This window comes from Zingiber officinale, chromosome 4A, assembly GCF_018446385.1.
Source record: "Zingiber officinale cultivar Zhangliang chromosome 4A, Zo_v1.1, whole genome shotgun sequence".
Classification (NCBI taxonomy): domain Eukaryota; kingdom Viridiplantae; phylum Streptophyta; class Magnoliopsida; order Zingiberales; family Zingiberaceae; genus Zingiber; species Zingiber officinale.
In genome coordinates this window covers 118934648-118959938 of record NC_055992.1, presented here as the reverse complement: position 1 = coordinate 118959938, position 25291 = coordinate 118934648, and the positions used below count along the sequence as shown (strand labels likewise).

General features: G+C 37.9%; 1 long non-coding RNA gene across 1 annotated transcript; it reads left to right on the top strand.

Moving 5' to 3' along the window:
- Positions 1–20609: 20609 nt before the first annotated feature.
- LOC121970765 lies at positions 20610–24847 on the top strand. The gene is made up of 4 exons (XR_006109006.1): positions 20610–21020; positions 21117–21163; positions 21251–21356; positions 24201–24847. It is a non-coding gene; the product is annotated as an uncharacterized LOC121970765 (long non-coding RNA).
- Positions 24848–25291: the final 444 nt, after the last annotated feature.

Here is a 25291-nt window from a genome sequence, read left to right as displayed (position 1 = left end):
CTTGACTCTTGATATTCCATGGGGGTTACAAACCATTGTGTGGTCGGCCACCTTTAGTGTGGATGATATTGATTGTTTCATTCAAGGCATTCATTCCATCTTCTTCCTCTTGCTCTCAATTTTCTTCTCCCTCTCCTCTCTTGGCCGAACACTTCATAGGTGCTAGCACACCTTTTGTTTGGCCTCTCCATCTCTTGCTTGTGTGGATACACATAGAGAAGTGTCTACTTTGACACTTTCGAGATCTGGCGAACCGAGGACTAGCGGGATTGTGAAGGGCTTCGCATCAAGGGTAAAATTCCTTCTCCTTGTAGATCTATTTTAGAACTAGTGTAAGAAACTCGTACTCGTAATGTTTTCGAAATTTTAATCTTCGCACGGATTCGGTGGCTGGGGTTTCCGGGTTTCCGCAACGCAAAAAGCAGTTTTTGCGGCCCGAAAATCCCAGTAGACCGGACACCTGGTGTTGGGAAGTCTAAGTAGGTCAAAGGAGTGACCGAATACTTGGCACAAGGAAATCCAAATGGGTCAAGGGTGATCGGACATCTAGTGGAAGGAAGTCCAAGTGGGTCATGGAGGACCGGACACTTGGCACGAGAAGGTAAGGCCAAGTGGATCAAGGTTGACTAGACACTTGGCACAAGGAGAAAAGTCCAAGTGGGTCATAGGATTGACCGAACACTTGGTGAAGAAGTCCCAGCAGGTCAAGGGTGATCAGATGCTAGGCATGAGAAGGTCCGACAGGTCACGGTTGACCGAATGTTGGATTTGGGGTGCGTAGACTTGAGTTAAGTAAGTCAAAGGGAGGTCAATCGATCAACCAAGTGATTGGACCATAGTCTAATCAATCAGTCGATTGATTGCAGTGATCGCGAGTGAAGGCTGGCCCAATTGATCAGCCAATCGATTGGGAGTCTAAATTACGACCATTGAAGCTTCCCCAACCGATCAACCGATCAATTGGGCACCGCCAATCGATCAGTCGATCGATTGGGGTTGGTTTTCTTGCACAAATGCGAGGAAGCCTGAATTGTTCGGTCGATCGATTTAGGAAGGTTCCAGCAAAACATAGAGGCTCTCTGAATCGATCAGTCGATCGATTCAAGCCTCCCCAATCGATTGGTCAATCGATTGGGATACAATCGTTGCACAGGATGTAGGTTTTGGACGGCTGAGATCGCAGGGATCTAACATGGCAATCAATTGGGAGGAGGCTCAATCGATTGGGAGCCCTAGAAGTGTAGATATAAAGGTGATGACGAGTTTATACGCTAGAACATTTCTCCCAATTCTAGTACACCAAGCTCACGACTTTTCCATTGGTTCTTGGAAGCTCTTGGGGACAAGTGCTGCTGCACTTCCGAGGTTCAAGAGGCGTTCTTCAACAACAAGATCAAGCAAGAAGAGGTGTTTCATTTGTATTTTTGTATTTTTTTTCTTGTGTGTGTTGTATCTTATTTTGTGAGTTTGTATAAGGCTTCTCCGCTTTCGGTAGTTACTGAGAAAGAGTATTTCTATAGTGAAGAGTGTGTCGTATGTGGATCATTGGATTAGTCACCTCATTTTGAGGTGGATACCAAGTAAATCCCTTTTGTTAGCATTGTGAGAGTTGCTTGAGTGTTTTTCGTTGCAACAATATCATCAAAGCAAGCAACCGAAGCGCGACGAGCTATTCACCCCCCCCTCTCTAGCTACAAATAGACCCTAATAATATCAATGGAGATATCATACATCCTTTTAAATCCATGATCTTTTCCATATCATTTTAATATAGAACTTTGATTGAATCCCCAACATCTAGGTCCATCAGTGGGTTTTGACAGAAACTCACTGATGAACCTAGGGTGTCTGGATTTCTTCAATTCATAATTATTAGGAAAGTTTGAGCAAGGAGAAACTAAATATGGTGTCAAAACTTAGTTTTAACTACTACCGATAAAATTTTTATGGCATGCCAGTTGACATAGAACAGTGCACCTAATGGATTTCAATGAACAACAAACTCAATCAAATTTTAATTTACCAAAACAATAACCATTATTTTAACTCATAACTTAGTTTGAGTTGAAACACAATTTACAAGCCTATTTTAAATTTCTAAGCACACCCTGTAGAATTGAAACCCACTATTGGAGCTAGCCTATTTGAATTTTTGAAGAATCGCAACTGCTAGCAAGTTTTTAGTTTACAAAATAGAGATATGGTGTGAAGTTTTAGATATTGGGATCAAAATCTTAGTTGTGATCAATGAACAAATTGGCCAAGGACATATCATATAAGGCCCACGTTGTGCCTGAATTGGGATTATATTAGGCCCACATTTATACTGAAATTTATCATCACCTTGGAGCACCTCTAGAGAGCTTTAAATAAGTAATGGATAGCACCGTTGGAGTCCTAGCAACACTAGTAATTCACAAGACTTGAAATGGGTACAATCAGCACTGTCTAGATCTTTCAGTAGATTTTGACCGAACCCCATTGATGGACATAGGGTATTTGGATTTTTTTTAAATTCATAATTACTAGGAAGTTTTGAGCAAGGAGAAGCTAGATATAGTGTCAAAACTTAGTTTTAACTACTACCGATGAAGGTCTTGTGGCGTGCTAGTTGGCATGGAAGCGTGCTAATTGGCACGGAATAGTGCACCTGATAGATTTCAATGAATAACAAATCCTATCGAATTTTAATTTACAAAAATAACAACAACCATTTTTTAACACATAACTTAGTTTAAGTTGAAACACAATTTACAAACCTATTTTAAATTTCTGAAGAATCACAATTGCTAGAAAGTTTTTAGTTTATAGAATAGAGATATGGTGTAAAGTATTAGTTCTGTCTTGTTGGGATTGGTTTACAACAATGTTACCTCTTTTCACTGATCAGCACTATGGTGCCAAGTTGGATATTGTGATTTCTATTTTGCTATGCAATAGTAATGTTATTCTTGTGACTATTTAGTATACACTTCTCATATCATAGATAACATTGTATTAAACAACAAATAGTACATATAAAGATATAAAACTAACAAAACTACACAATTGTACCTTTACATTCCCTACCCAACTATTTTTCTTACAATACTATGGATAATTAATCCGATGTTTTGCAGAACCTGACCCTCAAAATTGATACTAGTTCATCAATTCTATTTGTTTTCATGTATCCTTATTTGAAGCCCATCTTCAGATCGTATAGAAGACATCAAATGTATTGCATCACAACGATGTCACAATCAACGCTATAAATAACATCAACAATTTAACATTTGATATTTTATATCAATATGTTCTATTCACACTGTTTCTCATTTACTTATCTGACTTGTTGTTGTGGACATTCTATTATGAGAGACACTCATTGGTCAAAGGGATGTTTTTCAAAATATGGATGAATATCAGTAAGTTACTCACGACTATATTTATTTAAATCTAATACCAATAAGAATGAACAGGAAATTAAAATTTTACATCAACTAGTATTTATACTACAATACTAACATGCACATGAATATTTGATGCTCACCGCTGCTTCAAATTCATATTTTGATTTACTTCCCCTTGCAAGAGAATTATAATGATTGAACATCACTACTTTGGTGTCTACTTACAACAAGTGAAAGTGTACATTATCACTGGACAAATGTATAAAAATATACCTAAACCATTCATCTTTCATATTTGTCTTTATCACTTGTTGCAAGACAAACTTGTTTGAGGATTTTATTATTGACTACAAATATACAAAGTCATACATACTTAATCAAGTAATAAAATATATTCTAATATTATATATTCTCAAATTATTTAAATTTCTTACTGTAAAGAAAGTTGAACAATATATAAACTTGTTGTATGACCTACCAGACGAGAATGACCCCTAAACAAAATTTTACAATACGTGTCAATTACCTTCTCGCTTGTAAAAATCTCTCCATTCACGCCAGATAAGTAAGAATGCACATTTAAATAAAAAATGTGGTTCCTCCCAAACTAATTCACTTATAAATCTATAAAATAAATCAATGAGTTTAAATCAGAAAAATAAATTAAAGTATCGGATAATTATCTTAACTTATCACTTAATTAAATACACTGTGTATAACATGTAAGATCGAGATGTGCTAGAGGCGAGGGGGGATGAATAGCACTCACAACTTTTTCACGTTTTTACAAAACACAGAATGCATAATGAAAATAAAGAAACAACAAGTAATTGTAAATACCAAGATTTACTTAGTTCAAAGCCTGTGGCAACTCTTACTCCAAGGCCCGCACTTGAGAGTGTTTTCGTTGGCCAATCACTATAGTTTTGGAAATTCAAGTACAGAGATGAAGTACAATGATAATGTAATTAAAGTATTATGAACAATTATACCAACGACTTTAGAATTCGGAGAGGCGTGCTTTCGGTTGTCAGGATTGCATTACAACTTCGTAGACTTGTCTTTGGAGCAGCGCGCAAGAGCAATAAATGTTCTGAATGTTGTTCTGAAGTGCTGGTTGAGGCCTCCTTTTATAGACGAGTTGAACCTGATCTAGATCCACTAATCTCGGGATTAAGTTTTGCAACTTGACTTTTATCGGTCGATCGATCCCCCTGATCAGTCGACTGATCCTTCTGTATCGACATGTCTTTCCGTCCAGATGTTGCCGCTTTAGATGAGATCTTCATTCGGTCGACCGATCCCACCATTTAGTCAACTGATCCCACTTTCCTTGCTGGCTTATATGGTTTAATCAACTCGCTGTTTATTTACCGTTCGGTCGGCTGAACCTCCTTATTCGGTTGATCGATCCCTCGGTCAAAATCTCATCACGAGCTGAAATATGATCCTTTTACTTGGGGCTTCGGTCGACCGATCCAGGCATTCAGTCGACCGAACAAGGTAAAATTTGAACCTATAAAATTGTTAGTTTCCTAAAAAACAGAGTTAGAATAATAGGCAAGCAATATATAAAAAGTAACTTTGACAATCTCCAGATTGTCCGATCCTGACTTTGAGTTTTGCTGAAACTTTAAGTCCGACCGACACCTACTGTTCCCTCTTTGAGAAACGCATCCTCACCTACTCCTCTCAGGAGAGTTTACCTTTTGCTAGACTGGTCCTCTAGACTGTCTGGACTTTTGCTCAGCATCTGAGACTTCAGGACTTCAAGCTAGACGTCCACTCCATGATCTGTCTAGTCTTCCACCGGATGTCTGCGACCCCCAAGATTATCACCTAGAGTCCTTGACTCTAGGATTTTATCCAAAGTACTTGAAGGCACTGGAGTTCCGTTCTGTTTAAATTTCCCTTGTACAAAAATTGTACAAGTGCAGAACTTTTCCTAGCAACCCACATGTTCGATCAGACATGTGTTTGATCAATCAAGCAAGTTCTTGACGGATCAAAACACACCTTGATCGAAGCACAAGATCGCTAGTCTCTTGTGTTGGTATTCAAGATCCATACAAAGAAAACTAAACTAATTACGCAGAGGAATTAAAGAACTAGTTGTACCTTTCCTTTATAACCAAAGACCTCTTGATCTTCTGTTGTATTCCTCTCCTCTTCTTGGACGTCATGTGGGTGACGTTCTACCAAGACAAAACCATCCTTCTTTTCTTCTTTTCCAAACCGCCGGCCACCAAGAGAAGCTCTAGGATGGGGCGCCTCTTCCTCTTCTTCCTCTTATCTAAGCCGCTGGCCACAAAGGGTTCTAAGCAAGGGGTGCCGACCCTAGCAAGGTTCCCTCATTGTTTCCAAGCCGCCGACCCTAGGGGATTCTAGGCAAGGGGTGTCGCCGGCCCTAGTAATGGGTGAAAGAGAATTATGGAAAGTTAGGTTTAGGGGCCGCCAACTACTCCTTTTTATAACCCTTTCCGTCGGTTACAAAGAAAGAAAAATAACATAATTCTGTTTAGAAAAAATCTCCCTTTTATAACAGAATTCGGTTGGGGTGGATGCGAGGCTTTATATAGAGGCTACAACAGGGACCTAAAGGAGGAATTGGTTTAGGCCTCCTAATGGGCTTGGGCTTTCTGTGTTCAGCCCGAACACCTAACTCAAGTCCATCAATAATAACTCATACCACTAAAGGGTTATTATTGAACTACCGGACAGATCCCATATTACAATATGGGCTCCTTCTTATCATGAGTGCGTTAATCTCCCTGTGTTTAAGATATCGTATGTTCGTTAATTAAATGAGTTACTGATAACTCAATTGATTAACATCTAATTCCAAGAGTAGTACCACTCAACTTTATTATCATGCCGGAGTAAGTCCACCTACAGGGTTTACATGATAATCCTTATGAGCTCCTCAAAGGGACATCATCAGCCTAAATAATTAGGACACAGATTCCTTCTATAATCAACAACACACCATATAAATAGTACCATCTCCCAACTCATCAGGCCTATTAATTTAATGAATAAATCTCACCCATTGATAAGTTAAAGAAATAAATACTAAGTATACGTGCTTGTTATTATATAGGGATTAAAAGGATGCACATTCATAATAACAGAGGTTCTGTTCTTTTATGTAGTCAGTATAAATCGAACAACCTCAAACGGTTCTGCTCAATACACACATAGTATAGTAGTGTAATTTTATAGTCAAGACAGACTAATACCAAATTATACTACAACCGTTCCAATGGTTTGTCCCAATCCATTTTGGTTGTGAGCTACTATTTATAATTAAGGAACTGATAACAAGATCTTCTGTGTGACACCACACACCATATTATCTACAATATAAATTAAATGGACAACTGCATTGTCATATATATAAATATAAAATGCTAACATTGGACCAAAATGATTCTCATTTCAAAATATTTCAAAACAGATGTTCATATAAAAGCTAGGCTTATAGTATACATCCCAACAATCTCCCACTTATACTAAAAGACTATATTGCCATAAATGCTGCCATACATCTGATTCTCATCCCCTCAACATGTCTATCAAAAGCACTCGCCTGAAGGGCTTTAGTGAAAAGATCTGCTAGGTTATCTGCTGATGTAATCTTAGCGATAATAACTTCTCCTCGTTTTATGATATCTCGTATCAGGTGGTACTTGCGATCAATGTGTTTACTTGCCTTATGGGCTCATGGTTCCTTCGAGTTTGCTACTGCACCACTGTTATCACAATAAATTGTGATAACTTTGGGTAAACCAGGAATCACATCTAAGTCCATCAAGAAGTTTCTGTACCATACAGCTTCTTATGTTGCTTCAGAGGCTGCCACATACTCAGCTTCTAGGGTGGAGTCTGAAATGTATCTCTGCTTAACACTACTCCATGCTATGGCTCCACCTCCCAAAGTAACACATATCCTGAGGTTGATTTACTATTGTCTCTATCTGATTGGAAGTCAGAATTTGTGTAACCCACAGGGAGCAAATCATCTGCCTGGTAAATTAATATATAATCTCTAGTCCTTTTCAGGTACTTTAATATATGTTTTACGGCAGTCTAATGTCCATATCCTGGGTTACTTTGGTATCTGATAACCATGCCCACGATAAAACAGATGTCCGGTCTCGTACATAGCATCACATATATTAGACTTCCTACAATTGAAGCATAAGGAACTGCCTTCATCTCCTCTATCTCCTTTGGTGTCTTAGGACACATCTCTTTAGATAAAGGTACTCCATGCCAACAAGGTAGAAAACCTTTCTTAGAGTTTTGTATTCTAAAACGAGCTAGGATAATATCGATGTATGAAGCTTGGGATAAGCACAACATCCTTTTCTTGTGATTCCTTATTACTTTGATCCCAAGAATACGTCCACATTCTCCCAAGTCGTTTATATCAAACTGCTTGGACAACCATACCCTTACGTCTGACAACACTTTGACATTATTGCCAATGAGTAAAATGTCATCTACGTATAGTACAAGAAATACCACCACGTGTTTTCGTCACTTTTCTTGTATACACAAGACTTATCTGGACACTGAATGAATCCATAAGACTGGATCACTTCATCAAACTGGATGTTCCTAGATCTCGAAGCTTGCTTCAGTCCATAAATAGACCGATTGAGCTTACATACAAGATGCTCTTTGCCCTTCGCAATGAATCCCTATGGTTACTTCATATAGATGTTTTCTTCAAGACTTCCGTTAAGGAAAGCTATCTTGACATCCATTTGCCAAACCTCATAATCCATATGAGCAACAATAGATAAAAGAATCCGGATAGACTTAAGCATGACTATCGGTGAAAAAGTTTTCTTATAATCGATTCCCTCTTTCTGAGTATACCCCTTCGCAACAAGCCTTGCTTTAAAAGTTTCCACCTTCCCATCTATTCCTCTTTTCCTTTTATAGACTCATTTACATCCAATGGTTTTTACACCATTTGGTGGTTCTACAAGCTCCCAGACCTGATTAGAATGCATAGATTCTATTTCAGAGTTTATTGTACTTTGCCAAGATGTTGCATCTTTATCTTGGAGTGCTTCATCATATATCCAGGGATCAGCTTCATGTTCACCAGGGATCAAGTCCAAAGACTCTCCCAAAAATATGAATCTATAAGGTTGTTTAACAACCCTCCCACTACGAGGCACTACCTATAATTGTGCATCATTTGTGACATGTGTTGCAGTTACTTGTGATATCTCATCTTGTACCGTTGGTACTAAAGTAGAAGTGTCCTATCTTATTTCCTTAAAAATAATTTTACTCATGGGCTTGTGGTTCATTACATAGTTCTCTTCTAAAAATCAGACATTGGTGCTAACAATGACCTTCTGATCTATGGGACTATAAAATAAATCACCTTTCATTCCCCTAGGATAACCCACAAGCAAGCGAACTTCTGTACGTGATTCCAACTTATCAACGTCTCCCTTCAACACATGTGCTGGACTACCCCAAATCTGAATGTATTTCAGACTAGGCTTACGTCCATTCTACAATTCTGTGGGAGTAGAGAGTATTGACTTAGAAGGTACCAAGTTCAGAATGTACGCCGTCTTTCCAGAGCATATGTCACGCCCCCAAAGGAGTCTCTGCCAGACAAAAATCTGACAACATCTCCCTTGTACCGGTGACAATCTGAAGCATCCATACAAGCAAAATACCTCAGCCACATGCGGCTGGAATATTTATATACACAACCACGCAGTTATAATAACAGCCCACTCGGTTGGAATGAAACAATCACAACCACGCAGTTATATATAAAACAGCCCATACGACTGTACTAAAACACAACGGAAAAACGAAGGAAAGCCCATTCAAACTAAATAAATACAATGCATGCCGACACGGCTTAAACACAAATACAACACCAAAAGAATAAGATAGTCACATGGCTACACATAAATACAATGCCAAAACTAATAAAAAGATATACAAAAGAAAACAAGCACGGTCTTCGGATGTGACGTAGGACCCGGCAGACAGGATACTCCGAGCGACACCAACCATCTACAAGCTACCTGAAAACATAAATGTATACATGCGGTGGTGAGTATAGGTAACTCAGCCGGTAATAGACAAGATAGTGCATGGTCCATAAACAAACATGGAGATCACAAGTATACAGTCTCAGTAGGGAATAAAGAACATGATCATACTATCATAATCAATGCACCTAAACATATCTGACATAATAACCTGACATATAAACTGTACAAACCACAACTAACATAATGACAGATACATACCCAATCTGGAATCGACGCAAAGTACACAGATCAGTAAACTCACTGTATCTACAACAGATATACCCGTGACACCTGTGCAATATAAATACGACTGCATATACATGTAAAATAAATGACATGTATGCAGCATGACAACCATATGCAACAACCATAGCTCAATCAAATGCAACAAATCACAATCACATGCAACTAGTATCTACTAGGTATGTATGCAGATATATCCCCCCAGATGCACCACGCATCATATGCAAAAGTGCATGCATGCTCCATCGTCACCCCCGCCACCTCTCCAGACACCACGACCCCTGTATGGCCGAGAGGCTTGGGTCTGTGACGACTGTACTACCCTCCAGCCCACTATATAGTGGCCGAGGCGGACAGTCCACTAGTAACTTAGCTACATAGTATCAGGGTCCCTGACTGCTCACAACGCCGGATCTCACAAAACCTCATGACCGGGTGGCACGACAGGACTAGCAGCAACTGCTCCAGCTACCAATACCCATGAGTGGTCGAGTGTGCGGTGCTATTCCCAAACCAACTGATGACTCTCTCAACCACAAGGGAGATAATGGTCATCAGATGCAATGAATGATGAACATGATATATATATATATATAATCATCATCCATGCAACAACCCCAAACCTCATAAATACCTCCAACATGAGTATAATCGTCATGATACCTCCACGTATCCCACCAAACATATGTACCCACTACACATGTATAATCAATCAAAACTCCAATAATCCCACCAGACACATGTACACAAAATATAAGTACAATCAACATGTATCCTCCAATAAAAACACAACGGACATGTGTATATACTCCGAACATACAATCAACACAACTCCTCCAAAAGTACATGACAAATACGTGTGTACATACAACATGCAAATGCACGGTCAACAAGATGACTCCTATAACACATACCCACCTATGTACAGTCAACATCATATAGCCAATCAGCATGGTAATACCAACAACCCGACATCCCTACAAGACATACTCTACACGTGTAATCACAATAGAGTAGATATCAAAAGTGAAGACTGTATATGAATTACATAGATCATCACAAGGGTCAAGCATAAGTATCATGCAGGAAAAACAGCAACCGATCATGATATAAGATAAAGCCGCCTAAACCATCACATAATAGCCATGCACTAAGATCAAGAAAAACTACGTAGAGACCAAGAAAGAAATACCCGCCTTAAAATGTATATCGTGTCAAGTAACCTCGCGTCAAGACGCTCGTCCCGAATCCAAGTCCTGCATCAATCAATGTATATGTATTTATTTAGCTAAATTCATAAGAACTAAAATAACTAAATAAAATCCCTAACCCAATTAAGATAACTCCACTCAAATCTGATATCTGATTAATCTCCAAATAATCCTTAATCACACAGCCCAATTAGAATAAGCTAATCACGAATCCATCATATAAAATTCATCGACCCAAATTAATCCAACTAAGTTTAACTCAATCCACAAATGAATCCCAAATCCATAACCGATCATAAACTCCGACATCCCATTATTATCTACTATACATCATAAATCAAACATACTTAATCATTCTCATGATTCACCTCTAACAATTTATCCAAACAACCACAAATCATGCAAATCCAATCTCCCCATAAATCTAACATGTATAATTCTTCCACATAATCAATCCCTAACCACCACATCAACCACTCATAAATCTAAGCAAGCACAAACCCTAGCATACTCTAGAAACTAATTTTAGCAACATACTAATAAATCCAATAGAAATACCTCATTGGAACATCACTTACCTTGGGAGGTAGCAGCAGATCCAAACTCACAACCCCACAGGAACACCTGCCGACAGCTACCATGGATTCCCTATACCATTTCTATCCACAATCAACACAGGACCTAGTTGTAGAACCATTAGTTTACGGAATTCCTTATCATGCATAGCCCTACTCACCTGAATTGATTCCCAATCTCTCAGCTGAGACTCAATCTGCTACAAGAAATGGAGGACAGTGATCGGCACAGGGGAAGATCCACAATCCTGATCGAACTCCTCCTAGTCTAGATCATATAGCAAGCATCACAAAGGGAAACTGATTTTTGAAATCACACAATTCCGGATGAAGCTTACCTTGATCGATTGCCTCCAATGGTGTTGTTCCGATCTGATCCAGCAAGTGTGGAGCTGCAGATCAAATTCCAACGAACAAATCACAGAGAAGAACAAGGGAATAACCGGCTGGGAGCGATGCGATTCAAACCTCGCTGTGCCCTAGATCAAATCCCACCAAATCGAGCGCAAAAATGGTCGAGAAGGCGATCACTCCACCAGGGAAGGCTTGGACAGCGTCAGCACCTTCAAGATTCGGGCGACAATCCTCAGGCGACGCGGTGAGGCCGAAACAGTCGGGGGAAACCGTCGGCGTCGGGTCGCCCGAGAGAGAGAGCAATCGGGAAAGAGGAAACCGAGAGGTGAGGAGGAAGAACCAGCCACTTGTTTTCCCTTCAAAGCTCCGGTGGTTGCTTGCGTCGGCGACACCGAGAGGCGGAGAGGAGAAATCGCCGAAGAGGGGAAAGTTCGGCCAAAGGAGTTATCGGGAGAGAAGAAATGAGAATCGGGAAGGAAATTAGGGGAAATCGAATTTAAACCTAGGTTAGACTAATTAAAGTCTAAGTTTATTCCCAAATCAATTCCCACTTAAATGGGTATTCCAAATAGGCTTTATTTGAACCCATTAATTCGTCTCCTAAAAACTCGTCGTACGAGCTCCGAAAAATTCCTAGAAAATTTCTAAAAATTCCTGAAAAATCCAATAAGATTTTTCGTCCAATAATATTTATTATTTAATTTTGCGATATCTTACAGCATATCCCTAAAATGAATTTGATAATTCTGAATAACTCATCATTGATCTAATCATTTCCATAAGAGTCATATTCCTTCGTTCCGTCACACCATTCTGTTGGGGTGTACCAGGTGCAAACAATTGAGATTGAATCCCGACCTCTGATAAGTAATTCCTAAACTCTCCTAAGAGGTACTCTCCACCACGATCTGACCGTAGTGTCTTAATACTTTTACCATGACATTTCTCCACATCAGTCTTGTACTCTTTGAACTTATCAAAGCACTCAAACTTACAGCGCATCAAGTAAATGTACTCATATCTCGAATAGTCCTCTATAAAAGAGACAAAATATTCGAAACCACCTCTTACCTAGATAATCATAGGCCCACACAAATCAGAATGAACCAATTCCAATACTTCTTTGGCTCTGTACCCCTTTACCTTAAAAGGCCTCTTGGTCATTTTTCCTTCCAAGCAAGACTCGTAGGTTGGAAAGTTTTCCACCACCAATGAACCCAAAGGTCCATCGGCTATTAACCTTTGAATCATACTCAAGTTAATATGACTCAACCTTAGATGTCAAAGATATATTTGGTTCATTTCTGAAGGTTGTTTTCTCTTATTAGAATTAGAAGATATGTTATTAATTTCCATTTGTTGCATCATGAAAGTTATTGGATTAAGAGTATACAAATTGCCAACCAACGCACCAGAATAAATGACCACCCTATTTTTCTTGACAACCACTTTATCATTAAAAGAAACAGAATATCCATCCATAAATAATTTAGAAACTGAAATCAAGTTCTTTCTAAAACATGGTATGTAAAGACAATTTCTCAAAATCAAAGTTTTATTCCTATCAAAAGATAAATAAACATCTCCCACTACAACAACCGCCACTTTCGTAGCATCACCTTGTAGACGGTGATCTCCTCTTTATGTAGTCATCTGGTTTCCTGGAACCCCTGCAATGAATTGCAAACATGATTAGTGGCTCCCGTATCTACACACCAGGTACCGGTAGATAACACCGCTAAACATATTTCAACAACTAATGAATAAGATATACCTCTATTGTTCTCCTTTCTGCGAGGACAGTCCACCTTCCAATGTCCAGACTGCTTGCATGTGAAGCACTTGCCCTTCGACTTCTTCACATCTGCCTGTGGCCCAGTCCCTTGAGGTCGAATCACTTTCTTTGCTGAACCAACTTGTTTCTTCTTCTTTCCGCCTTTCGGCTTAGAAGCAGAAACGCTTTCAACAATGTGAACTTGAGAACTTTGACGAAATAACCCTTCTGCTGTTTGGAGTTCTATCAAAAGTTCCGCTAACGAATAAACCCTTTTGCTCATGTTGTAGTTCAGGCGGAACTGCTCAAAACTCTTAGGCAGCGTTTGTAGAATGATATTGACCTGAGTTTCCCCATCGATTTTAGCTCCAAGGACTTCCATCTCATTCAAATGAGCCATCATCTTGAGGATATGATCCCTCACGGGTGCCCCCTCAGTCATGATGGTCGTCATTAAGTTTCTTATGGCCTTCTTCCTGGCAGCCCGATTCTGGTGTCCGAAGAGTTCCTTGAGATTGAGTATCATGTCATAGACAGTAGGTATGGTCTGATGCAGATGTTGCAGCACATTTGACATAGAAGCCAAAATATAACACCGCGTCATCTCATCTGCCTTGGCCCATTTCCTATATCTCTCTATCTCCTCTTCACTAGAATCATTGTCAGGTACGCTAGGATAGACCTCAAAAAAGTATGAACTTGTATTCTTCAGCAGTTAAGACAATATCCAAGTTCTGTTTCCAATTAATATAATTTGGACCAGTAAGTTTATTTTCTTTTAAAATAATAGCAAGAGGATTGAAAGCCATTTTGAAATCCTGAGAATCACAAAATAAAATATTTGATCAAAACTTTAGAATTTAAAATAATATTGATTCCTCGAACAATATAATTTAAATTCACCAACAGCTCAAAACACCGTGAATTTCACATGCCACGATAGTGTGGACATATACTAATTTAAACGTTTGTAAGAGGAGGCTTTACCCATTAATTTTATTATCTTGTCAACCTAACTTTTTGACAAATAAAATTAATAGTTGGTTCATCTTCAACCACACAAATAATAGCAATGACTCTGATGGGGAGGCTACTATTAAATGCGCCTAAGTGTATACCATTACTTGATACTTAGTCCATTAATTAGGATTGTACCCCTTCAGATGGAGAAGATCACACATACCTAAATAATTTCTTATAATCATTCATAGAGGAAGTTTGATCTAGTGATCCGCAAACAAACTCATCTGATATGGAGGAAGGCACTTAAAGCCAACGCGCAAGTTTGAATGCATCATTTACAAACCAGTAATGGAGACCGTGGAATTTATTTAAATAATCCCTCTCCCACTTAGTTATTTAAATTGAGGAATTTTAACATGCACACACATCACAACACATAAAAACAGCATATAAAGGCAATAAATATGAAAATAAAATTTTCAACTATTATGGCCTCATCCATCGCTGTCCTCCAATATGTCGCCAATGGATCATGTCATAGTGTCTATCTTGCTTCCTTCTTCGTCGCGCCTCCGGTCATCAAAATAGCACCACGCATAGCAAAGATACAACCGCAACAAAAGGAAATAAAAAAAAAAAGTGCATTTATCGATCCTATATTCCATAAAGGAATTTACATATAATCTAGATCGAACAGAATGTAAAAAAAACTAATACGACAATCGGCTGTATTTAATTATTACAATCATGCACAACACAAAATAACCTCGACATGCCCGAGGGTTCAAATCATACATAAACACAAAAGGTCATAATAGTTGGAACTAGGACGCCTACAATCACAGAGTTAATCTTTCTTATACATCCTACTATTATCCTGCCTAAATCCATATATGAACAGTGCATACTTTGATCGAAAATCAATCACACAGAGCCAAAAAACTTGGCTCTGATACCACTTGAAGGTGCTGGAGTTCCGTTCTATTAAAATTTCCCTTATACAAATATTGTACAAGTGCAGAATTTTTTCTAGCAACCCACATGTTCGATAAGACATGCGTTTGATCAATCAAGCAAGTTCTTGATGGATCAAAGCACACCTTGATTAAAGAACAAGATAGCTTCCATCTTGTGTTGGCATTCAGGATCCATACAAAGAAAACTGAACTAATTACGTAGTGGAATTAAAGAACTAGTTGTACCTTTCCTTTGTAGCCAAAGACCTCTTGATTTTCTACTGTATTCCTCTCCTCTTCTTGGACATCGTGTGGGCGACGTTCTACCAAGACAAAACCACTCTTCTTTTCTTCTTTTCCAAATCGCAGGCCACCAAGAGAAGCTCTAGGATGGGGCGCCTCTTCCTCTTCTTCCTCTCATCCAAGCCACCGGCTACAAAGGGTTCTAAGCAAGGGGCGCCGACCCTAGCAAGGTTCCCTCTTTGTTTCCAAGTCATCAACCCTAGGGGATTCTAGGCAAGGGGTGTCGCCGACCCTAGCAATGGGTGAAAGAGAAATATGGAAAGTTAATTTTAGGGGCCGCCACCTACTCCTTTTTATAACTCTTTCCGTCAGTTACAAAGAAAGAAAAATAACAGGAATCTGTTTATAAAAAATTTCTCTTTTATAACCGAATTCTGTTGGGGTGGATGCGAGGCTTTATATAGAGTATACAACAAGGACCTAGAGAAGGAATTGGTTTAGGCCTCCTGATGGGCTTGGGCTTTCTGTGTTCGGCTCGAACACCTAACTCAAGTCCATCAATAATAACTCATACCACTAAAGAGTTATTATTGAACTACCGCACCAATCCCATATTACAATATGGGCTCCTTCTTATCATGAGTGTGTTAATCTCCCCGTGTTTAAGATATCGTATGTTCGTTAATTAAATGAGTTACTGATCACTCAATTAATTAACATCTAATTCCAAGAGTAGTACCACTCAACTATATTATCATGCCGGACTAAGTCCATCTGCAGGGTTTACATGATAATCCTTATGAGCTTCTCAAAGGGACATCATCAGCCTAAATAATTAGGACACAGATTCCTTCTATAATCAACAACACACCATAAAAATAGTATCATCTCCCAACTCATCGGACTTATTGATTTAACGAATAAATCTCACTCATTGATAAGTTAAAGAAATAAATACTAAGTATATGTGCTTATTATTATATAGCGATTAAGAGGATGCACATCCATAATAACAGAGGTTCTGTTCTTTTATGTAGTCATTATAAATTGAACAACCTCAAACGATCCTGCTTAATACACACATAGTGTACTGGTGTAATTTTATAGTCAAGACAGACTAATACCAAATTATACTACAACCGTTCTAATGGTTTGTCCCAATCCATCTTGGTTGTGAGCTACTATTTATAATTTATAAGAAATCGATAACATGATCTTCTGTGTGACACCACACACCATGTTATCTAGAATATAATTAAATGGATAACTGCATTGACATATATATAAATATAAAATGCAAACATTGGACCAAAGTGTTTCTCATTTCAAAATATTTTAAAACAAATGTTCATACAAAAGCTAGGCTTATAGTATACATCCCAACAGTACTTGACCTGCCAAGACTTCGCCCAGTCTCCTGACCAAGACTTCGTTGCCTAATTGTAGCTATGACTTTCCACTTGCCTAACCGCAACTAGGATTTTCCACCTGTCTAGTATCAACTAGGATTTTTTTTTCCTAAGATCACTTAGGACTTTCCTACAAACCCAGTCACACTTGTTAGATTACAAAATAGATTAACTTTAAATCCCTTTACCATAATCAAAACATAGGTTCAATCGTTTGGTGCTCCCTGCACGAACATAACATACTTTAGGTTCTCTAATTGTTTTAACAAGTAGGTCATATCTTCATCTTATTTTTTCTTCTTCAGAGTCTTAAATTGCTTCTTCACAAACTACGACCATAAACATAAAACACATTTAATTAATAAATTAATTCAAACGAAATACTATTTTATATGCAAATATACACTTACAACAATGACTTGTTTCCTCATTTTATTAAGTTGGTCAATCCTAGCTGCTTCCTTCTCTGCCTCTTCTTCAGAATTGCCTTCCATTATTGTGATGTTGTCTCTTTCTTCTTCCATATCATCTCCATCAGTTTTTCATTTCCCCTAGTCCACAATAGCAAGTTCTTTTACAAATTTTTGACCATTTACTTCTGCTACAATGTTCAAGATTGTATATTTGTATCTTGCTCCACTTACTCTTAGGTAAAAGCTGGAGCCGCAATGGACTATTAATTGGAGTATCCCTGTAATCATAGTGACTTCTATCATATCCTCTCCTACTCTTTGTTCCAAAAGCTATTGATTCAAAATGAGGATTGACTACAGGATTGCTTGATTGAGATTGCATGCATTTATTTTCTATTATTTCAAGTAATTCTTTCACCCTATCATGCAGATGGATGTTCTCCATTGTTAACTCCTTGATTCGGTTTGCTTGAATAATGCAGTTAAAACATTCATTATCACTTTTCCTTCCTGCTTTGATGTCATTAAATTGTGATGTCTCCATTTGACATGGAATGTCGTTAACAAAATCAATGTTCTCAACCAATGTTTTTTCACATTGGGTAGGGATCATAGCCTATCAAATTATAAAAACAAATGTTAAAAACTACATATTAACCTAACTGGTGATCATCTTCAATATTTACCTCTTTAGATGAGACTCAATAGAACAAAGCCCTTACTGTACTAATATGTGAAAGAATATTCCTCCACTTGTTTATTTGTGCTCCTTCAATATTGTATGGTTTCTGAATTTGAACATGCTCCAAAAACCATGTCTGCTTCATCATCACAAGTATTACATCTTCATACACGTCCACAAAATATTGTCAAATTTACAATCAAAAATAAACTCACTGCCACAAGATAGTAAGTCCCTTTAGGTAAGGGGGGGTTGGTGTTGGAGTGTATTGTCTTAGTTGATAAAAATATGTCTCCAATCTTAGGCAATTGTGGAGTCATAAATTTATGGATGGCTTCAACCCAATTGAATTTAATAAGATGACCAAAATCATCTACTATAACTATAAGACCTAAAGTGACCTTATATGTACTATAAGAAAATAATAAATAAATATATATATATACAAAATGTAGAATTTATAAAACAATAAAACATTATCATCTACTTCAACGCGATTGGCATAAAATTTAAGCAACTCCTCAATTCCTGATCTAGTAACTTCTTTTTTATTTGAGAAGTTAGAAAGAGGTCACCCGATGCTTTAGTTGGATTGATCGAAACCGAAGCACTACGATCTGTAATACCAAGCAAAGAAACAAAGAAATATCTCTTCTGTATACACCTGAAACACTTAAATGATTAGTTATCTTCTATGACAAGATAAATATTATATAGCATAATATCATGCCCAACGTATCAAGCCCACATTGGGCCTGATATGCGATCATATAAGAGCCACTTTGGGCCTTATATGGGATAATTTTAGACCCTCATTTGCCATGATATCCCAATACCCCGATGGCCAAAATGAATAAATATTAAGATTTTCAAACTATTTTATTTTACTATACTACTACTTTGTGCTTAAAATTCACAATTATAAGTTGTATCTGAGAATCTAAAGGTTTGAGAAGTTAAATCCTAATTTTGAAATATATTAACCAATATATCACGGATATGCTATATATCTTGTATGTCTAAGAAAATACTAAAAGGATTGTTTGATCATTACTATGTGTCGATCATGTAAAATAACAGATCCATGATATCTTCTTTTCTTTGTGAATGTTTTAAAAAAACTATTAAAATAATTTAACACACTGTTCTAATGTAGTTTTTGTCCAAACTGGTTGAGCCTTTGCAAATCTGATAATTTCGAAGGCGATACCTTTATGGATAATTAAACAGCAGAAGATGAAACATCCAACCCACTTCCTTGTCCCATTCTAAAAGGAGAGTATTGACAGAAACCCTAAACGTTTCACTACAGAGACGCGATTAGTGTGAATTTTTGTCAAAAACCTTTGATGTTGCCTGAGGGACACACGAAGACACTTACATAGACTTTCGATAGGGGAACGATCTCACAACTAAAATAGAGCGAAAGATTTTAATAATTGGATAGTTAAGAAAAACGACAAGACTTGCATGCGCTGAGAGCGAGGGGGAGAAAAATCTGAACCATCAATAAAATTTTTAATAATGATTTTAATATGCTTCAGACACCTCAGAAAATAAGGTAGAAAAGAGGTCAAAAGAGAATTTCATACATTTTTAGTGTGCCAATACAAAACTATAATACGCCTTATGATAAATTCGGTATTTTGCGTACTCATCTGGTAAATTGTTGATATATATCTAGATATAAATTGTTATATTATAAAAAATATAAGTTATATATAACAGATATGTTATACTTTATTAAGTTAGGTTTTCCCGACCTGGCTCCGACCCTTTTCCCTTTTCTACTGTCGCTCACTGTTCCTCGTCGCTCACCGTTCTTCATCGTCGCCGCGCTCGTCGCCGCACCTCATTGCCTCGCTCGCCTCCCAAGTAAGATCTCACCACTCCCTCTCTTTATTTCCGTCTCCTCTCTGTCGATCCGGTGTCAGAACGACGTCTCGATTCCGATCAAGTGCTGGAATGATAAAAGCCGCCGGTATCGAGCGGCACAGATCGGCACTGAAAATCTTGGACTGACCATTACGATATAACTACATGTTTACTTAGAATTAGGATTACTTTAACTTATACATCTCATAAAAACTTAATGAAAGTGTGAGATATCAGAAAATTTAAATAATGAGATTATTTAAAAAATAATCTTATAAAATTTTTCCGAGATTTTTAGAAATTTTTTAGAAATTTTTCGGAGTTCGAATTTTGAGAGGATCAATTACGAGTATGGAGAAACCCTATTTAGAAAATCCGTTTAAGTGAGGAAAAATTTTAAATATAAATACTTTTCTTTTTCTTATTCTTCCCCTAAACTTATCGCCGAACCCGAACTGGTCTTCCCCGACTTTTCTCCCTTCTTCTCTCGCGGACGAACCGAAGCTGACGGATCTTCATCGATCGTCGACATCGCCGGAGGAGCACGTCGTCGGAGCTTGCCGGAGATCAATCAAGGAGGCCTGTATCATCTTGATCTCCTCTTCTCAACCCTTCCCCGAGCATTTCTTCCGCAGTTGCCGGCTCCTCTTCCCCGACGCCGACACCAAGGGAGATGATCGCCGGCGTGAAGAGGCAATTAGGGCTCCGAGGGTAAGCTAGCTTCGATTCCTCTTCTCTGGATGTTCTCCGATCTGTGCCCTAGCACGGTCTGCGATTCCCCGATCGACGCCATTGGATTGATCCGTGCCATCCGATCGCCGGCGTGGAAAGGGCGATTAGGGCTTCAAGGGTAAGCAATCCGAACCTTATTCCTTCTATTTCTCTGATTTGTGCCCTAACTTCGAGCCTTACTCTTCGATTCTTCCTACTGACGTCGCTGGATCAGATCTTGGACTTTTCCGTTTCTTGGTGTGATTGAGCTCACGGTTGAAGGTAAGGTTTGGTTTCAGGAATTAGGTTGTTGTTTGAATTTGGAATGCTTGGTTGAATTTGTGATCTCCTCATCTTGATCCGATCCAGTGAGGTGAGGTGAGGTTCTGTTCTTGCTGTGGAGTTGTTCTTGATTCCGACAACACTTCAACCAGTAGCTTCTCTGGTTCCAGCAATCAACAGCAGCTGGATTGAGGTATGTGTAGGAGTAATTGATACATGAGCATGTTGTGGATGAATTATACTAGTTGTTGATTGTGTGTAGGTTTTTGATCTTGTTGTAGAACGGTTAATTTAGGTTTATGTATTGAATTGGAGATGATATGGATTACTAGATGGTTAGTATATCATTAGTTGATACATGTTGTATTTAGTTGCTAAATTGTGTGCAAATTTAATTGTTTAGATTAATCTAATGGAATGATTGGGGTTAAGGTTATTAATGCTAGTCAACCGTTAGATTTCTAATCTAATTGGTGATTAGGGATTAGGTAACTAACCCTAATTGACCATTAGATTTAATTAGGTAGATTGAGGTTGTGTTGATTAGGGTTTTACTCTAATTTAGTGTTAGGGATTTTATTTAGCTATTCATTTGGATTTAGCTAAATAAAATATATATGTATTGTTTGTTGACGCAGGACTCTGATTCGAGACGGGCGTCTCGACTTTGGATTGCTTGACGGTACCTTCTATTTGAGGCGGGTACCCTTTGACTTATCTTTTCGATATTGTCTTATGATATGTATAGTATATATATATAACTAGTGGTAATTGGTAGTTATCACTTCCCTGGTAGTTTATTTGATACCTGTAGGCGGTTACTAGTGATTAGTAGTTAGTACTCCCCTGGTTTAGTTTAGTTGATACCTGATATATTGGGCAAAAAAGGCGATAACGCTCGCCCCTAGCGCCCCCGTGGACCTCGCCCAAGGCAATCACGAGGGGGGTTAATCACGGTAGCCGAAGGAGTTAAGGCGCAGTGGGCTGAGGGACACGGGGATAAGGGATTGACGTCCTTGCTGCCGCCGCGATTCGAACCCACGTGCTCATTGGGCAAACTACTACGCCTTAACCACTTCGGATAACCCCGTGGGGCTAGTTGATACCTGATATATGCTTCTATTGATAGCTGCTATACTTTAGTCTAGAATGTTTTTCTTTCTTGCTATGCTTATCTGTGTTCATAGAGATAGAACTATTTATTGTGCTTCTCTCTATATTGGATTAGTAGATTGACGTGTTAGGTATATGATTCTTGATCCGTAATGCTTGTCATGATGCATTGCTTTGGGTCAAGAAATCATACAAGATACAGATCACAATAGGTGACTAATCATAGGAAGATTTGTGCGTAATCAATATGCACTATGTCCGAAGATTATGATAGGATATCCTTAAAAAATTTCAAAACTCTTGGATCTCAAAACAAGGTTATAACAAGCCTCAGTCGACTGCAACATTCTGATTAAACCTAATGCCAAATTTCATTAGATATAGAATGTCAAACAGTCAACTGCCTAAGTCAATTATTCACATTCTTGATCAAACAGAACATGCGAGAGCCAATTCATGGAATTTCTTAAGAGGAACCCCCTTCTGAAACTTTACTAGTAGAGGCTAATGAAGCATCTTGTCTCAATGCCGCCCTAAGTTCAGATTCTAATGTTTTGATCTTTACTTTAGATTTTTCTAATGATCTATTTAGACAAATAATAATTGAATGACACTTCTTAATGGATGTTACCTCCTCATTGCATGATGATCCTTCATCATAGGACTTCTCTGAGCTGCTACCATTTGAGCTCCCAACTATGTCCTTAATCGCCATTATTGCTAGGTGCCTTGTCATCTTTTCAATCTACTCACCACTTGAAGATTTTGACGATGACAATTTATCTAACATGGCCTTTTATGCTTTCTTTCTCCTTTTCTTGAGTTTTGGGTTTTTGAGTGCAGGACAGTTTGCTTGTAGTGCCCTTTCCTGTACATTGAAAACACACTGCATTAGACTTTCATTTTTAACTAAATTTCTTCTTCCCTTCCCTTTTGATTTCTTCTGAAAGGTACTTAGGTTGTCTTCTATTGAACCTCCTTCCTTTTCTCAGGATCTTCCTCACGAGATTGGCAACCCTTGAGGATGAAGTGTCACTATAGCTTTTGGACTCTCCTTTAGATTCTGGTGCCATTTCCCCCTTCATTTTTTGGCTCTTCTATTTACTTTGGCCTTCAAATCTTCAAGAAGAGTTATACCATTCTCTTTAAACTTGTTGTCAAATTGTTCATGTAGTTCAAAGTCACAAAAGAATTCATCTAATTTTACAGTAGAGAGATCCTCAAACACCTTATATGCATCTACTATGAACGACCAAAGAGTGCTCCTAGGAAATATCTTAAGTGTATACCTAATTAGGTCTTGATTTTCAACACTTTAATAGAGTGGAGACCATTTAGAAGCTCCATAAACCTGCTATGCAATTAACTGATAGACTTACCTTCCTTTATTGTACAATTCTGTATAAATCTCCTTTCGCCATCCTAGAGTCTCTAGTACTTTCATGTAACTCTATTAAGTTTTTCTACAGTTCTCTAGCATTGTGGAAATGCCTGACTTTACTCAACTGATCTGATGCCAAGCCACAAAATGCAATGTGACTATTGCCTTGACATTTACTTGCCCATTTTTCTTTTATCTCAACGACCATCTATTGGACTCTAATGGCTTTCCCTCCTAGTCATTGCGAAACCTGAAACACTCTTTTACTGTGAACCAGATTTCTATATCCATCATCAAATAGTACTTCATTTTGTTCCTCTGGTATGAGAAATTTGTGCCATTGGAAAATGTCAGTCTATTGGTGTTATACCCCTCATGCATTGACATGTCATTGAGCAAACTTTATTGATTGTTAGACCTTTAAAGCGACCTGATACCACTTATTGGATTGGTTAATAAAATTATTGTATTGATGTATGTTCTAGAATTGTTAATTTATTTTATATTTGTTAATTTGTTTTATGTTGACATATTATTTTGCAGGAAATATGGCTGGAAAAAAATTTGAGCTAACTCGTTACAAGTCATGTGTATCAGACATTATTACAAATTTCACAAACTTGCAAGAGACTCTAAAGGGATATGGTGCAGAGAAGAATCAATATTTACACAACATTCAGAAATGTAAAGAAATAAAGAGAGAGAATAAAACAAAGCTGGAGGAAATTGAGAAAGAAATTCAGTTAATATTGAAGGAAGTCCAAAAAGAGAATGAGATATTGTCAAACATGATACAAACTGCAAATGATACATTCAGAGAGATAAATTCAATGAACAAAGAAGTTGAAGCTCAGGTTCTCACTGAAGAAAGAGATGAAGAAAGAAGTGGGCGAAAGAGAAAAAAGAGGAGGAGGAGGAATGATTACGAAGCAGTTATTGAATAACAATTTTAAATTTTAGATTACTTTGGTCTATTTTGGTGACTACTCTTTTAGATTTTAGATTACTTTGGTCTATTTTGGTGACTACTCTTTTAGATTTTAGATTACTTTGGTCTATTTTGGTGACTACTCTTTTAGATTTTAGATTACTTTGGTCTATTTTGGTGACTACTCTTTACAAGTGGACTTTCTATATAGTTAAAAACCTATAAATACCATTGAAGGATGGAGGTGGTCAGTCATAGGTAATTGCTTATCCTTTTCATGATTAGTTTTTCTTACATAATTATCATGTTAATGATTACAAGAAATTATCATATGCTGAAATCTCAAGTTGTTAGCTCTTCCAGCTTTAAGGGTCGAAAGGACCTTGTCCATGCTTTGGCCAAAGCCACGACTGTCGATTGTGTTAAAGTCAATTCATCCTCTTGAGGTGAGATTTCCAAAGCTATTGGATTGGAATCATGTCAGTTGATTGGCAAACGCGACCTTGGAAACTGAGAGCGAAGGTGGTCAGTATCTATAGCAACAATAATTTTTCTTCTATCATCGTATTCATTGTCTTAGAAACCAAGTGTCTCTATCGGCACTTTTCTTCCCTCCCTCAAATCGATTAGTCGACTGTAAGATCAATCTATGGGTCATATGATCATAAAGTCTATCTGAGGGTGAATGTTAATTGCTCACCTTTTC